This window comes from Protopterus annectens, chromosome 2.part1, assembly GCF_019279795.1.
Source record: "Protopterus annectens isolate FY-2018-M chromosome 2.part1, PAN1.0, whole genome shotgun sequence".
In the NCBI taxonomy this organism is placed as follows: Eukaryota; Metazoa; Chordata; order Ceratodontiformes; family Protopteridae; genus Protopterus; species Protopterus annectens.
The window spans coordinates 715,944,187-715,963,044 of NC_056729.1; positions in this window are offsets into that span (position 1 = coordinate 715,944,187).

An 18,858-nucleotide genomic window follows, 5' to 3' on the forward strand; every position below is an offset into this window, starting at 1 on the left:
CACTCAGAAGCACTTTCTTGCTTCTATTATAGACCCATTGTGCTCTGTCTAATGTAATCATGCTTCCTGAATCTATCAATCTTTGTAATTATTTTCTATTTTCAAAAACAGTACATTTAATACATTTGGTTATAGCACAATGGCAAAAAGCAGATTCTATACTTATACAGGTTAAATACTCAGCCTGACACATTCCATTGATTCACCTTCAGATACAGGTTCCTTAACAGCTGATTGACTCTTGTTAGTAGACTTTGACAACAGAATGACATTGTTAAAACCTATTAACACTTCAGTGTGTATTCTTTCATAAAACATTAATAACAAAGCAGTTCAGATAACAATGTCTTTTGCTTTGTCCTAGGTATAGACTCATTTATTTTGTTTGTTTACAAACACAGACACATAGTTAAATGAGGCCTGTTAGAAGCATGCAGGCCTGACTTAATATTTGAACCTTTATACAATGCCAAACATTCAATTAAATCTATTAGTTATTTAAGCAATAACCCACGACTGGGTGTGGGTAATGCTGGATTTACCCACGGTTGGTGTGGTTTGGTCACGAGGGCGAAGCCCGAGTGGCCAAACAAAGACAACCGTGGGTAAATCCAGCATTACCCACACCCAGAAGTGGTTATTATTATCTAATGACATTATTTAAGAAAAAAATACTTACTTTTCTTAAATAATGGCATTGTATAATGCCGCCTTGCTGCCCTTCTGCAGCTGTCCAGTATTCTGCGGCAGTTCTGAGGTGGGAGGTTGTTGTAATGGTTAAGGTGTTTACCTTACAGACACAAGGTACAGGGTTTGATTCTTACATTGGGTAATTGGCTAGGCTTAAAATGGCCCACAAAGGCAGTTAGCCTAGGACTAGTCTATGAACCTATGAACCATACATATGTTATCCCATTGTTCCTTGTAAGTTGCTTTTCCAGTCTGTCTTCCCAATCATTTCTAACCTCCTCTGGTTAATTCTTTAAGTTATCATGCAGCATTTTGGGGTTGGGAGGATGGTGTAATGGTTAAGGTGTTTGCCTTACAAACACAACGTACAGGGTTTGAATCTCACAGGGGATAATTGGCTAAGCTTAAAATGGCTCGCAAGGGCAGTTAGCTTAGTACTAATCTATGAACCTATCTATGAACCTACTGTGCATGCATATGATTACACAATACATCAGAACTGTGTGTGCAGAAGCAATGGAGAAAGGAAGATCGCCGTTGCTTTTAAAAACTTGTCTCGCTATGTTAAAAGAGTTTAACATAGCGAGATAGCTTTAAAAAAAGCAACGGAAATTTTCCTTTCTCGGTTGCTTTTTTTAAAACTGTTTCGCTATGTTAAACGAGTTTGACATAGCGAGTTAACTTTAAAAAAAGCAACAGAGAAAGGAAGATGTCTGTTGCGTTTTTTTTAAGATATCTCGCTATGTTAAACTCATTTAACATAGCGAGATAACAGCAACGGAGCTCTTCCGTTCTCCGTTGCTGTCCAAAAAAAAAAAAGACTTATACTAACAAAGTCCTGGTGACCAGACCTTTTTCCATTAGTATAGGTCTTTGATTTACAACGTGCACACTGACCAATCAGTGTGCATGTTTTGGAATATTAATGGGGGGGGTCGTTGTATAATCAGAGGTTTTGCACATCATTTTAGAACAGACAATTCCACCTATAAGTCCTGTCTTCTCAGGACATGAGTTTTTACTGTTTTACTCTCCATTTTATGAACAGTAACAGTCAGTGGATATCTCATGGAATTCTATGTAAATGATATATAGTATTTCTTTTTTTAATGTCATACTTGCATTTTATTCACAGCCAACATACAATATTTACATTTATAGAGTAAGCTTGAAAAGAGGTTGGTGGCTTTAAGGAAGTTGCTTGTTAAGCACCCTGACTTTAGTCCATGAAGAACAGAAATTATACTGGCATTAACTAATACTGTCATTAAACTGCATATTAAAAATGCTATAAAACAGAAATATTTTATTTCAGCAGTATATGTCAAGTGAGTTCAGGAGTCAGTCTTATAATCTGATGACTTTATTTCTGGCCATTGCTTACAAGAAATACAGTAGAGCCAAGACTGGGTCTAGTACACTTCATTTTACATTCAAAGAAAGCAAATCAGTTGGCAGAATCATTAAATCAATATTTTTTAAGTAACAATTATTCATTTAAAAAAATAAAGAGACACAAGGAAATGTGAGCACTGCCAGGATACTGTCCTTTATGTGAAAGTAAATAATTTGTACATCATATTACCAGATATAGATATGCTTTTAAAAGTAATATGTGTAGCACTACTTATTTTATTTATTTAAATGTGTGCTTACACTGAATTTCATTAAGAATAAAACATTTCATGAAGACCTCTATTCATCATGCCTATATAAAATGCAATGTTTTATGTAGGGAAGATGAATAGATGTCTTTGTGACAGAATCAGAGACCACCTATACTGCATTAGGAGATCTGGTGAGACCAATGCGTTATCTAAGCATATTATACAAGCACGTACTGCCACAGGGTTAATTTATGGCTATTAGCTCTATTGTTCCCACACAGTGACTAGGTGATGTTACTAATAAAAAAGAGAAAGCAGAGCAGAAATGGGCTCTTAATTTCAGGTCAGATTGTGAACTGGCCTGAATGAACATGTGACAAAGGGAGATACTACCAGCACAGCTATCTGGAATTTTGGAAATAATTATATATCATTTGTGAATATCAACATGATTCATCTAAGATGCTTGTGTTACAACTGTAATTAGAGCTGTATGTTATGTGTATATCACATTGCTTGAAGGTATTTGCAAAGTGATGTTTGAAATGTAACCACAGTGTACCCTACTGGAAAAGAACAGAAATGTACATGCACTATTGTAACTGTTTAGCTGTATGTATTTTAACAGTGAAAACTGGGATACAGGAGGTTAACCTCAGTCTAGTAAATTTTAGAAAAATAGATGAAATTAAATTACTTTATGGCAGCAAGGAGACACAGAATCTGTGCTGAGAGCCTTTCTGTATTTTCTTGAAAGTGTTTTATTGTTTTATGACTTCCAGCATTTGTGAAGCATCTGAGGAAAAGCCCTTGTCTATGTATTTTTACAGGTAGATGCTAAATGCTACCAGCTTCTGTCAAGGGTTGTTTTGGGGCCTGGGAACTAGGAGTCCGATGACAAGCAATTATGTCATTCTGCAAGTTATCTCAGCAGTAATATTTGAGATATTAATTTGAGAACTCTCTGAGTGAAACAGGGGATTCAGTATTCTGTCTTAGACCTGACAAGAAGACCCATTCACCACATCTGCTTTTCTCTACAATAAATAAGTCTAGGAGACCGTATAATTCTCTTAGATATAGTCAGGAATATAGCAACACTAGTTTAAATATTTTTCTTTATTTATTTGAGACTGTCCTGCAATGTAGATTTAAATATTTACTATGATTTCAAACTCTGATGTCACCATAAATATATACCGAGTATTTTCTTGTCATTTTAATATTTATTAATAAATATATTCAAACATTTCATTGTGGCTGATCTGCCTAGAGATATTTAAGTTCAGAGAGTACTTGCATATTTATGTGGTGACACTGTATTGGCCATTTCTAATAGCCTTGCTCTTGGTCAAACTACCATTTATAGTAATAGTAACACATTACACAGTAAGACTGGACACTTTTTGTTAAGAGTTCATATTACTTTATCGAAAGATAATGTAATCGAACACTCAGAACTTCGAAACGGCCACATATCAAAACTTTTATTGTAGGGGGGGCTGTGCCCCCCACACCCCCTACTAAATATATATTCCAACTCTGAGATCATACTACAGTGAGGAAATGGCAAATATCCCAATCTTCACTGTACTACAATCCCACAATGCGATCTTCGAAATGCAGCCGTTTCAAAGTTCTGAGCGTTCAATTAAGTTATCTTTTGATAACGTAATAGGAACCCTTTGTTAAGGGCCTTAAAGTAGCTGATAAAGGGTTCTGGTGGTAGTGATAACTACCTTATAGTCTGGACAGAAGGTGGCATAGCTAGTAAACCTTTCCCATCCTTTCCCGTGTGTGTGTGTGTGTGTGTGTGTGTGTGTGTGTGTGTGTGTGTGTGTGTGTGTGTGTGTGTGTGTGTGTGTGTATGTGGGTAAAACAAATCTCCAAGAGTGTGTGTGTCAGCCACTTGGGCAGGGACACAAAGCACTGGTTGGACAAAGAGAGTGTTGGAGGACTTGCCTTGGAACCCTGGCTAAGAACTGAACTCTATAGCTGTGCCAGTGAAGAGTCTTATTGGGGAGGTGGAGAAAGAGAGAGAAACCAGCCCCGGACTGACTGTGGTCTCTGTGTGCTCTGAAGGAAAATTGCACTTGATGCAGAGAGCTGCATCTGGAAATACTGTATATGTATTTGTCATCCTTCCAGTGTATGTCCCCCACTGTTACCAGTGGTGAGCATTGAGGTTCTTTGATTACTGGGCCAATGGTGGGGCATCACAGAACATATTTCCTTTTAAACCTATTTTAAAGTCTTGTAGAGTGCAGAAAGTATAACTGTTTTTATAGTTTATTTTTTTATTTTACATGTTTAGATGTTTATGTGTATATTGGTCTTTAAGTACTTTGGCTTTTCTTAGATAGAATGCACTCCATTCACTTACATTGCAGTACTTTTATTGGTTAGTTTGATCTAGGTCTGTTTATGTCATACTATTTAAACATCAGAGTGTGTTGTGTGTTTCACTAAAGATCTGAAGAAGCTATATGTGAAAGAGCTCATTTGTTTAAATTTATTTTTTATATTAAAAGTTCATTTTCCATATAGTTTTCAGCTCTCTGTGTTTGGATTTTAAATTACTTGTTCATTTTCTGCCTATTTGGGACTGTGCAGTTTTTGCTGCTGTTATACTTGCCTGTGTTGGAGTCAGTCTGTTTGTTTTTTCTTGGTAGTTTTTTTTTTTTTTTGCTTGCTGGCTCCATTTATTCCCTGTGGAGTTCATCTTTGATTTTAAATTATATAGCATGCTGCAAGTTTGGCAATTTAGAGAGTAGGTCAAGTTTGGCAATTTAGATAGGTTACTTTTGAAATTGTTATAGGACGAAATATGTTAGATACTTATGGAAAATGGACTCACTGAGAAGTTCTCTACTTGCCTAGAATTAAAAACAAGACTGTTGATCAATACAAAATTAGTAATAATTGTGTTGCTTTAAGTTATATATGCAGCTTAATTAAATGTTTCATTTTACTGTTTATGTTAAGTCACAGTGTCACTGTTCTTATCTATGGTATAATATTTAAAGCTATTAAATAATTCTGGAAATGAACCATCCATTTTTGGATCATTGTGGACATGTGAACTCCATCAACAAAAAATTTTGGTAAACGGGATATTTATTTTCTTTTTTTTCCTTCTTTAGACACCTTTATTCAATTATTATTTTTGAAACAGGCAAATTTACATTTATATAACAGTACTCAAACTGCATTAATAAGTTCATGTTTATAAACATTATACTTCACATATAATGCTATATATCATATAACCTAATCAACATTGCATACATTATTAAGTTCTTTCCCTTTTTTAAACAAGAAACATCTTCATTAAACCTTCCTGTCAGTTTTATTTTCTGTCTGTTTTACTTTTTTGTAAACATATTTTTAATATAAGCACACCTGAGAATACTAGCATTACATTTGTTAAATAACTCCAGGTGTTTAACATACACTCCTTAGCCAGGACAGCCAGCAGCCAAAACCTTCTGTCCTCCCAACTTCCATACCTTCCCCTCATATAGCCTCTGCATATAACTCCTGTTTTTCCCTCCCTTTACCTCTAGACCTGCTAGCCCTGCGAGTAGCCACGGCTGCAATATATCCTTTGCCCACTAGGTGGCATCCTCTTCCCAGGTCTAATCTCCTTGAATAACTATCTTATTATCTTAATTTATAACTCTCAGGCATCCGACTTCTAATATATTTATCTATCCGGTAGACCCACTATACCCTTCTATTTTTTACTATACATTTCTCAACTACCCAGCCTATTATCTCCCATTAAACGTACCTTAACAGTCAGCACTCCACTGATTGTTTTTACAGAGTTTAGTTTTTCACTGGCTCTACCCACTCCATTTGCCCTACAGGCTCACTCCACTCCCCTATCCTGCCCCCAAATCTCACCCGCCCCCAGTGCATCTACATTTAAACACCCTAGCCACACCCCCAACCACACCAGCAATCACATGATCCAAGTCATTAAAGTGATATAACCTACATCCCAATAGTCATTAACATAGAACACAAACAGGACTTATCTCTATACAATATCCTATATATTATACTCCCATTATGTCACCTACATCCAACCCACCACACCTTAAGTTCCTACTCTTATTCTCAGTAATATCCTTTCTATCCATTCCTTATCTACTTACATTCTATGAACATCTTAACTGTCAAAGATTCCATTGTCCCATGAGATAAACCTCTACTCCAACACTTATAGTCTCACATAGCCATACAAACATACCCAGCACACCAAATTACTTACCAGCTAAATATCATAGATTGACTCACATTAAATGCTATAGTTTAAAAGATAGAAAATTCCAAAACCTAATATATAAACTACTAAAACTTACACTGAGAATTCAGATTCACTCCTTAATAGATGGTGATATCCACCCAAATCCTGGCCCAAACTCTACCACAGCTACAGAGCCCAACACTCCAACTTCTGCCAACACACACTTGCTCACCAGACCCTCAAACTCACTCCTAATAGCCCATCTTAATATTCGAAGCATAAATAATAAAGTTGCCCACCTACATGCTCTCATGCATGTACATTCATTTGACATGCTATGTCTCACTGAAACATGGCTCAAGGCATCAACACAAGGCAATGAGGTCATTCCACCTGGATATAATATCTTGAAACTAGACCGTAAAGATAAGAAGGGTGGGGGAGTAGCTATCCTATATAAATCTGAATAAATGGTGACCTCTATAGACACTAAACCACCATTAACTAGTAATGCAGCAATTCTTATTTCCAAAATTCAACTTAACAAATGTAAATCTATCTATATCATCTGTATTTACCTACCCCCAGGCAATAACACTAACACCCTAGAGGATATTCTTAGTTGGCTTTCCACTACCTACCCACAAGAAACCATAGTACTTGGTGACTTTAATATCAACTGGAAGAGCTGTACCTCTGAACAGCCGCCTACTCATATTAACCTACACGGCTTTACACAGACCACTACATCCCCCACAAGGACCAATAAACTTAATAACAAAGAAAGCACCCTGGATTGGATTCTCATAAATAGCCATCACCAGACTTACAAAGTAGGGACCCTCCCTGAAGATATGAGTGACCATTCATTCACCTTCTTAATAAGATATAAAAGTGACATTCCAAACCTAACCACCTACAGGACAATAAGAACCAACAAAGATTTTAATCCTGACAGCTTTCAAAACAAACTTAAGGCATGTGATTGGTCACCCCTGAAACACCTACCATTAGAAGAAGCAGTGAAATACTTTAATTCTAAATTTTAGCCATTCTAGACTATCATGCACCAACACATACAATTAGAACTAGGATAAAACCAGCCCCATGGCTCTCTAAAGCTACCAAACAAAATTCCTCCTTAGAAACAAACTCTGGGCCAACTGGCGCACTACTAGAAGCCTTGCTGATCAATTAAAGTTGAGACAGCTAAGAAATGAGACAAAGAAAGCCATACTGTTAGACAAATGGAACTTCTACTTTCAGCTCCAACAAACCCACCAAAACAAACCACAAAAATTCTGGTCAGGTATCAATAAGCTCCTACAGCCAGGCCATTCAGTCATGTCCGCCCCTTTAGGCTCTGATCACAATAGTCCCAAGCAAATAGCCAATACCTTTAACACTTTCTTCACAGAGACCATTCAATCTCTAGCCAATCAGCATTCTCCTGACACCTCTTCTTTATCCACCCCCATCTTTAACGCATCCCCATCATTTCACTTTCAACCTGTTCCTATATCCCTTGTCTGAACACTTATTCAAAAACTTAAAACTACCACCCTCTCTGCAGACCTACTCCCTGCAGAATACCTGCAAAAAGCTGCAAAAGTCATAGCCTACCCCATATCTATCCTGATTAATAGAACCATTACTGAAGGAACTACACCAACAATCTGGAAAATTTCACATATTATCCCCCTGCATAAAGGAGGTAACTCTAATGAATTATCAAACTATAGTCCTATAGTCATATTATCTCCCCTGAGAAATGCATTCATAAACAACTGTGAAACTACCTATTAGAAAACAACTTACTAGCTGTCAAAATGGTTTCAGACCATTTCATAGCACCACCTCTGCTCTTTTATCCTTCTCTGACTGTATTAATAAAAATCGCAATAATGACACTATCCTCTGCCCTCTTTATTGATCTATCAAAAGCTTTTGATATGGTTAACCACACCTTACTCATAAACATACTCAAAAACCTGTCATTAGACACACTAGCTATACAATGGTTCCAATCTTACCTAATCAACAGGCAGCAGGTTGCACTATGGGAAAAATCTTCACACCTCCCAATTGCCCTTGGTGTCCCTCAAGGCTGCATAGTAGGTCCTCTTCTATTTTTTATTTTTATAAATGACCTACATTCTGTAATACCTCAAGCTACCTGTATCCAGTACGCAGATGATTCCATGTTAATATGCTCTGCCACTTCTCCAGCAGATCTACAGTTCCTAACCCAAAACATGTTTAATACAGTCAAAAAATGGCTACTACACCGATGTCTCATCTTGAACCCCAAAAAAAACAAAACTGCTACTATTCACTTCCACCTGTAGGCCCCCCCTCTTAATTTTAATGTTATATCAAGCAATGGTACTACCATATCTCCTGATACTACTAGAAAACTACTTGGGGTACTAATAGACAACAACCTTACCTATGATTCCCATATTAACAGTACTATAAAAACAGTCAACAAAAAATTGGGTTCCCTCTACAGGATCAAACTCTTTCTGACCCCACTAGCCAGGACCACTATCACCTGTATCCACTTAATTTCTACCTTCTTTATGCCTCCCCTATATATACTAAACTATGTAAAAGCAACTTGAACAAGCTGGCTATCTCCTACAATAATATTGCCAGATTTGCAACTGGGTCTACCTACAGAACCCATCATTGTAACAATCTTCAATAACTAGGATGGTTAGAGTTGCCAAATCTACTACTATTCAACCAACTAACAGTTGCCCACAAAATCCTATATCAACCTACTAACACACCAACACTTACAAATCTTATCACCCCCTATAACAACCTCAAGGCCCTACGCTCATCAAATAAACTACTTGCACAAAAAAGTAAAACTACCAATCTGGCTGGTGATTCTCTGTTTTCTAACACTGTTGGTAAAACCTGGAATTCCCTCCCCAGTGACCTAACCTCCCTTTCCTCAATAAACCTATTTAAAAGCAAACTGAAGCCATACTTTAAATCACAGTGGTTATGCCCCTGTGCTAACCCTGACTAACTATCTCACTTATCTCTGGTTATTAATCTCCATACCTGTATAAGCTAGTTTCTTTTCTAGTAACTAAAAAGAGAGCGTGATTTAACTGTTTAAAGTATTATTAAGAGATATTTTTGTATGTCTAACCATAGCTGATATATACTAAGATTCTGTAAGCAGAATCACAAGGTATTGTAAAAATCTGCTATGTACCTGCATTTGTAAAATGTCATTTACTGTAAATATTACTGTGAGTTGTGGAGCTTATCTCCCCGGGCCTCTACTGAAAATGGACATATATCCAGTTGGACTAGCCCGGTCAACAAATGTAAAATAAATAAAGAAATAAATAAATACTTGTAATCTTTTTTTTAATAGTTTACTCTTTGAATTTGCATTTGTAACCTTGACTAGGATTTTATCTACTGGATTCACAATGCAATTATATAAACTTGTGACTAGTAAAACAATAAATGCAAGGCAGATGATCACAGTAGTTTCTTTATTCTGATAAAACAATGCACCCCATTTGCCACCTATCTGCAAATGACCTATGTTAACAGCTTTTCTTACCATGAGACTAAATCATATTACATAAGGGATACTGTATCATGGTCACCCAGTAGTATGTAAAGTAGCTGAATAATCATGACTCACATATATTAGTGGTTTAATTCTATGGGGCAAGTGTGACACAAGGAACCTTTTTATATCACACTACTACATGCTGATGTTTTTATTACTATATAACTGATACTCCATTAAGCTTTGCAACTGCATAGCAAAGGATTATCTTTGGTTATTGAATACAGCAACCTTGTATTGCATGGAGTGTACTTATTAGAGTCCAAACTCAACAAAAAGGATAAACTTATATACTTTTCTGATGTCATACAAATGCATAACAAGTTCTGTACTGCAATGAGCACCACAAGCACCACAATTACAATCTGAATTTGGGAAAAGACAGCTTTAATAAGCACCTTTCTGACATTAGAAAGGTACTTAAAACATTTTGTTAAGCAACTTTCAGTACTGCTTAGATGTATTCTCACACCAGAGCATAGCCATTGATAACAACAGAACAGCAATGTGAAGCTAAAACAGTTTTGAAGGCTGTAAAATACATCACTGACACATTTTTTGTGTGCATGGGAACACAAAGAATATTACAGCTTTTACAAGATCAAAGATGTACTTTGCTACTGGCTACTGTCTGTGAGGCAGTGCAAAGAGTTTACAGCTTTCAAAACTGTAAAACAATTTCTGCTGCTATTTCTTTCTATATCTAGTAGTACATTGGGGCAGCATAAGCTACATGCTCTACAAAGAATTATGATTGGATCTCTCCATTCATAATTTACTTGTAGCTCCTTGAGCTCGGTAATTACACTTTGATATTCAGAAAAATACAAATCAGTCAAGCTCTAGAATGATGCAAGAACAGACCTTAACAAATGATAAGCACCCCTTGCTTAAGTTGTGAAGGTGAGGTCTTGAGTTAGGCAGCAAAATCTGCCGGTACTACTGACTAGAAAATGACAGTGGCAGAATAAAAAAAAAGTTTCTGCTTGCTGTTCATCGATAACATGTCTTGACTTCCTGTTATAAACTTAGAAAGTTACTAGAATAAAAGAATATGTGTTCGCCTGCATTTTCTGAAGGATACAAAGTCTGAATCCTAAATGCATGTCAGTATTTAATGTCCTCAATCCGCAGTAATTTGTAGGAAAACCATGGACTTTATGAAGAACAGAAAAAACATACGAGGCAAAAATCTAGACATCGTGTGAAAATCTGGACAGTTGAGAGGTAAGGAAGGTGAGTGCCTTTCTGACAGTATACTCTATGAGTAGGCCGCGGTGGTGCAGCAGTAGTGTTGTTGCCTCACAGCAAGAGGTTCCCCCGTTCGATTCTCGGCTGGAGTGCCTTCTGTGTGGAGTCTGCATGTCCTCCCCATGGTCGAGTGGCATTCGAAAGACATGCGTGAATGGATGTGCCTTCGTTGAAGGTTGGGTGTCAGACTGGCTCCTCGGCACCATAAAAATCTACTGCCAATCATTAGCGGACCAGAGTTCCACTGTGGCAACCCCTAACCGGGAAAAGCCAAAAGAAGAACAACAACTCTAAGTGCTTTATGGATTTGAATGCTGGCAAAACACTTAAGAGTTTTTTTTTCCTTCATTTTTCCTGTAACTAGTAGTAGATGAAACAGATAAAGCTCCATGCAATACAAAGAATTATTATTGGATCACCAATCCTAACCTAACATTATGTGTTCTCAACATGGATGCCAAGATTCATCTTGCACACTTTGCTGATGAGGTGAATTTCTTGTCATACATATTGAGAACACATAAGCTGGTTAGGATCAGCAACCAGCTCATAACCTTCTTATAATCTTCTATGTTATGTTTTTTTGCTACACTTTTAAGGTGAATTTCTTGATATTCATGATTTGAACACATAACAGTTGCCTTTGCTGTCTTTTGCAGTCATAATTTGGTATGACATCTGTTGGTGCCCCAGCCTTTTAGAAATTTAGTGACAAAATTAGTACATAACCATGCATTAAATGGGAAACCTAGGAATGGCTTAGACTTAAGCAAGGATCCTAACAAGATTTTACTGGGCAGCAATAATGAAAGATGTTGGGAACTTCTGTGGTGCATGCCATAATGCAACCCTACACCCAGGTTTCAAAATGTCTTTAAATCCAATCGCTATCACTTAGGTGATGTGGACATTGTTGGGCCTTTGGTAAAATCCAGTAATGGGTTTAAATATATTTTATTTATTTCAGACTTTGTAATGAACTATACTGGAACTGCCACACATGTTCATAGGTTCATAGGTTTATAGGTGTGTACTAGGCTAATGGACCTGGAGCTTTTACAAGCCTACCACATAGGATTACCCTGGCATCATGCTGCCGACATTAGTTACTGGTGCCTCTGTCGAGTAGAGCCACTGGAGTGATCCCCGGGGTGAATTTCTTATTTCCCATCCACTCATCAAGATTTCTCTTGAAGAGGGCCAGTGGAGTGCTCTGTTTGACATATATGGGAAGTATATTCCATAAAATGGACAGTCTCTGGGTTATGAACCTGTCCCTCCAGCACGTTCTGTTGTTTGTGGTAATGAGGTTGAGGTCTCTGGAGTGTGTAGTGAGGCGGGATTTCTTTTGATGTAGCATTTCTAACAGAATTGGGTCAGATATGGCTTTGTAAGTCAAACAGAGATTGCCTCTAAGTAGGCGATATGAGAAAGAGAATAGTTGGAGTTTTTTGAGTCTGTGCATATAGGAAAACTGTTTAAGGCCTAGGATCATCTTTGTGAGGAATGTTTCCGGCCTCTCCAGTTGTTGCAAGTGTCTAATGAGGTACATGCCAAATGGGGCATTGTACTCATTGATTGGTCTAATGAGGGAAGAGTAGAGGGAGACAATGATCTCTTTCTTCCTGGATTCAAAACCCTTAGTAATGAGATGTGCCACATAGAAGGACTTTCTGACCACAGTGGCAATGTGGTGGTCAAAAGAGAGGTTTCTGTCAGCCTGTGCTCCCAGATCTCTTATAATGTCTTCCGTGTTCAGTGGACTACTATTGATGTGGTAATTCATGGGAACTGAGATTTTCCCAAAGGGGATAACGACAATTTTTTTGGCATTGAGCTTAAGGCCAGGTTCTGATACCAGTCATTGGTCTCAGTGAGGCCTTTCTGCAGGATGTCACCATCACTTGGGGAGTTAATAATAGCTCCCAACTTGCAATAGTCTGTGAACTTTGTCAGCCAGAGTCCCTTTGTGTTGGCCTGGACTTCAGAGAAGTAGATACCAAACAGGAGAGGACCCAGGACCGAACCCTGTGGGACTCCATTCGTGACTAGTCAGCAGCCTGACTTGTTGTCAGCTACTTTCACACTGTGGGTTCTATCTGTGAGCCAGTTTGCAACCCACCTAGTGATATAGGGGTTGATACTTAGCTTAATGAGTTTTTCTATGATTCCTGAGTGGGGGATGGTATCAAGGGCCTTGGCCAGATCAAGGTAGGCTGTATGAACTACCTTGCCTTCATCCACAGCTCTGGTGACTGACTCAAAGAAGTCGACCAGGTTGAGCAGGCATGATCTACACTTCACAAAACCAAACTGTGTGGGATCCAGAGTTTGGAGAGTCCCTATATCCTTGTTTATTAGGTCCATGATGATGCATTCCATATTTTTGCATATCAGACTTGTCAGGCTAATGGGGCAATAGTTCTCAGGGTCTGTAGTTGCTCCTCCTTTGTGGAGAGGGATAACCGTAGCAGTGCTCCTTTTGGTAAGGACAAAGCCTGAGGTGAGGCCGTGATTGAACAGGGCACACAGGTGTGGTGCCAATTCACTCTGTAGTTCATGTACAACACAGCCAGGGATATTATCAGGTCCCATAGGAGCTGTATTCTTGGCCTTGGACAGTGCTATTTTAACCTGTGCAGCAGTAATACTGGGTGTCTGGCAATCTACTGGTATTGTGATTGGTCCTTGGGGGGGGTAAATTTGGCACTGAATCTGTCACCAATATATTGGCAATATCTGTTAGCTCAGTGTAGGAGGTACCATTGTGCAGTAGCTCAGAGCAAATCTGGGTATTGCCATGGAGATTCTTTACATAACTATAGAAGGCCTTGTGGTTGTCTTTACTATCTGCTGCAATTCAGTTTTCATAACTAGCTTTAGAGCAGGGGTGTCCAACCTTTTCAGTTGCAAGGGCCGCATTGAGTCAACAGAAATGGTCTGGGGGCCGCATGTAAAATATATCATTGTAGACGGCAAGTGGGGACCCCCCAAAAAAAAAAAAAAAAAAAAAAAGTCTCTCACGTAAACTGAAGAGCAAAAAAAAAAAAAGGGTTTTTAATGCAGAAACATTGCAGTTCCGCATTCAACAGAAGTAGCTCCGTATTTAGTGTATTAATATTTAGTGTTTTTGATTGGCCCATATACGGCATACAAGCCAATCAAAAGCACTAAACACGGAGCTACTTCTGTTTAAGGCAGAACACAAGAAGCTCTGTGTTTAGCGATTTTTGATTGGCCCGTATGCCAGGTATCACGGGCTAATCAAAAGAAGTCCACCCTAGTAACAGCAAAGCCTGACTTCAAATTACCCTCATTAATTTCAGTTATCTTTCTCCTGCATTCGTACCACTCTGCATTTCTATATATTCCACTGACTGCAAAAGATTCCTCCCCAAGGTGTAATAAGCTTTCTAACAAAGAATGCTTCTGATTGCATACTTCTTGTGGCTTATACCGTACATTTCACTGCATATATATTATGCCTCTCTAAATACATAGCCTGGTGTACAAAGCAATGTCTTTCGGCTGTTCCTGGTTAGAGGTCGCCACAGCGGAACTCCGGTCCGCTAATGATTGGCAGTAGATTTTTACAGTGCCGAGTTGCCAGCACGACACCCAACCTTCAAAGAAGGCACGCCCATTCACGCACGCACCTACCTGCAAGTTTTTAAAAATCACTCGACCGCAGGGAGGACATGCAAACTCCACACAGAAGGCACTCCAGCCGAGAATCAAATGGGAGAACCTCTTGCTCTGAGGTGACAATGCTAACCGCTGCACCACCGCAGCCTACCAAAAAATACCACATTCCTAAAAATATTAAAGTGCACACAGCAACATGCTGATCACATCCAACCATCTGAGGTCCTTAGTGATGGCCATTTCACTTTTCACAGTTCTACCACTTGGTTATTTTTCATTTCTCTCTGTAGTGTAAACACTTCCTCCTTCAAATCATATATATATATAAACATTAATGTAACATCTTCAAGACATATGTTAAGTATATGGACCGAGCACAAAAAAAATCAAAGCTTCAGTCTATAAAATCATTTGCATATAGGACAAACACTTCTGTTAGTATTAGGAAGCTCATTTGGCTCTTTTCTATGCAAATGATGTTACAGAGAACTGGCTAGCCAAAGTAGGTGGACTTTCCACTTCAACAATCATAGGAAACTATTGGAGTTTGCTTCTGCCACTAGCGTGACACCTAGTTTACAAAACCACTTCTCCCAAACAAAATCAGCGATGATCATATGAATAGTAGTACTAATTCATAAAGCAACATCATATAACAAGGTGAAACCCAAAATGGAAACACATTTCCCATACATGTCTATCCTCTTATCAGTCCCTTTAGTTTCAATACCTGCTTTCAATGAACTGCTCAAGTATAACCAAAGCCGTCACAATGAGCAGTGTACTAGTAGAAAGAGAACAAAGTCAAAATATATTAAACACCTTTATAGTATGAAATGTCTTATTTATGGCCTCAACTCTCCCAGCAGTTTCTTCATAAACAGAAGACATTACCATCAATCAAGAGACCAGTACTTAACATTAAACAGGAAGGTGAAGCAAAGTCCTCAGTCGCACTACACAGAACACTTTTTTTTTTTAAGTATACAGTTCTAGGTTACACTAAAAATGCTGACAAACTAGTTGGTGAAAACAACAAATGATAAAGAAGTACTGAGGAGATGTATGGCAACTATAGCACTTTCCTTTGAAGCAAAATTGTTTCTGTAGGTCTCTAATATATGCCATATGTAGAAGGAGAAAAGAAAATCTGCACAGTTGTTATATTACTCCATTCAAGTACACAGCAGTTAAAAGCAGTAAAGAAGTGGGAATCAGATTAAAATCTTACTGCAAACAAACATTTTTAAGTAGTTCACTTTTTAAAATAAATACTTAAACAGAGAAGCATCTTCCAGCAGCTCACTGAAAACTGAGCACTGTTGAAGTGCACAGCCAGTGATCTGTTTTTCCTGAAGACACTGAAGCTACAATCTGGACAAAAATTATGTTGCACTGAGGAAAAAAACACTGTCACTGGCAGAACAGCAAAATGTTATGCTTAATATACTAAACACAGAGATGAAAAAGAAAGCCTGATAGGAGAAAACAGAGAAAGTACTGCAAAGCAGCAATTTTAAAGGTGTCACAATAAAGCTGAGATGATGGGCTGAAGACAGGTTATAGTTCAAGCAGGTCACAGTTTCAAGCAGGTCCCTGCCATATATATATTTTTTTAACCTAGTCTTGGAAATGACAGCTGTGTTAATTTTAGCAGGATATACTTCTTTGCATGAGTGGTCAAGTTTGTATTTGGGTGAGCACCTGAACAGTCAGCAGTGCAAAACATCTCACTTCACTCAGCCTGTTCAGCTTATACTCATCAAAACATGTCACCTCTGCACTACAGCCAAGCTAACCAAACATTTATCAAATATACAAGCAATCTGTATCAAGCTAAAAGGATAACTGGATAGGGCAGCTCATGAAAACCTGGAGGCAAAGTTATCAGAAAACAAATACAGTGCCACAGCAAACCTTCAGACTCTTGATATGTGCACACCTTTGTACAACTGGTCTTCTTCTAGCATTCTGGTAATACTACAAACTTCAGCACCTTAGCACATTTACTGAGACGATATTCAAGATCAGCGTACTTGCACAGTGAAGAAGCACACCCTCATGTCAGAGTCACAAATTTAGCAAGCCATTATCCGTGAGTGGTTTGGGTTGTTCTGTAAAGGTTGCCCTAATTCTCTACCCTCAAAAATCATAGCCTGGTGTACAATCCTAGCAAACCATATAATTAAAAAAAATAACAGCAGCATTTCATACTTACCTGTCAATACAGTTAGGAGTTGCTGTTTGTTTTAAATACAATGGCTAATCCCTCTTCTTCAGGTCTTTGGCGCGAACACGAAGGTCCTATTTCGGCGCAAAAAAAAAATAAATGGCAAGGGTGCTCTTGGCACATGCGCACACCGACGATGTGAGGTTAAAGGTTGCGGTCATGAAAAAAAATGGCACGAAAAAAAAACCGGAAAAAATGTTGTATTTTTGTTTTTGGACTGAACTAGGGTCGCGGGCCGCACGGAAGAGCTCTGAGGGCCGCATGCGGCCCGCGGGCCGTGGGTTGGACACACATGCTTTAGAGGATTTGATGAGGTATCTCAACTTTTTGTTGAGGATGATAAGGGAGTTTTTCCAGTCTTGGGACTTCACCTTATTCTGCATCAGTTTCTTCCTTCTGTTGTAGAGTTTGTTTATAGCAGTGGACCACCAGATTGGCTTCCTTTTTTTGGAGGAGAGTGTCTTGGTTCTGTTGGGTATGGCGAGATCCATGCATTTGTGTATGTGTTCATACAGTGCATTGGTGTATGATTCGGCAGTCATGCAACTATTCTCCATTTGCATGGGTGCCATGAAGCTAGCCACCTCTGTTTTTAGGAGCCCAAATTTACCATTGGAGAAGTTTTTCATGGTAGTTACCTTTGCGGGGGTGGGTGGGTGGGAGGGATATGGATTTCCAAGGTGATTAGTTTGTGGTCAGATCTAACCAGTCTAACAATTGGTGTAGAGCAACGGTCGCCCATGTTAGTAATGACCAGGTCAAGGATGTTGCTACCTCTAGCAGGGATAAGAACATGCTGATCCAGGGCACTGGAATTAATGAATTCCACGAAATGTTAGGCAAGTGTATTGGTACATGAGTAGTTTTCCCAGTTAATGGAGGGGTAGTTGAAGTTGCCCAGTATGAGAGTGTTAAATTGGACCCTAATATTCTTAGTAAAGCTAATGCTGAAGTTATAGCTAGTGAGCTAGTCTTATTATTTTTCCAGAGCAGTGATATCTAAGGAAATACTTACTGACCAGGGGACTCAATCCATGTCCAGAATAGTGCACCAAATGCTCCAGTGTTTTAAAGTCAAACAATTCCAACCCTCAGTGTACAAGCTCAGATGGATGGATTTATGGAACATTTTAAATGAACACTTAAATCCATGCTGAAAATGATACTGGGCAAGATGGAGAAATCAGCAACAGATTTGACCATACCTCTTGTTTACCATTAGAGATGTGCCACAGACTCCAAAACTGTTGATACCATTTGAGTTATTTTATAACAGGCATCTGCAAGAACTGTTAGATAATATAAAGAAACTTGGGAATAAGGGAAACCCCTATTTAAAAGGGTCAGTGCAACACCAACATTCAAGTCAGGTCAAAAGTTGTAATACAGTTAGTCCAGGGGATGCATGGAATGAGTGTAAGCTAGATAAAAAAGAGATGCACAACAGAAACTTACGTACACACAGACATATAAATATTTCAGGCACATGCAGTAATGCTCTACTAGATGCCAATATAACAAAACAGTTATTCCTTTAATAAGTGTGCAGGTTGTTCTTAAAAATATAAAAACT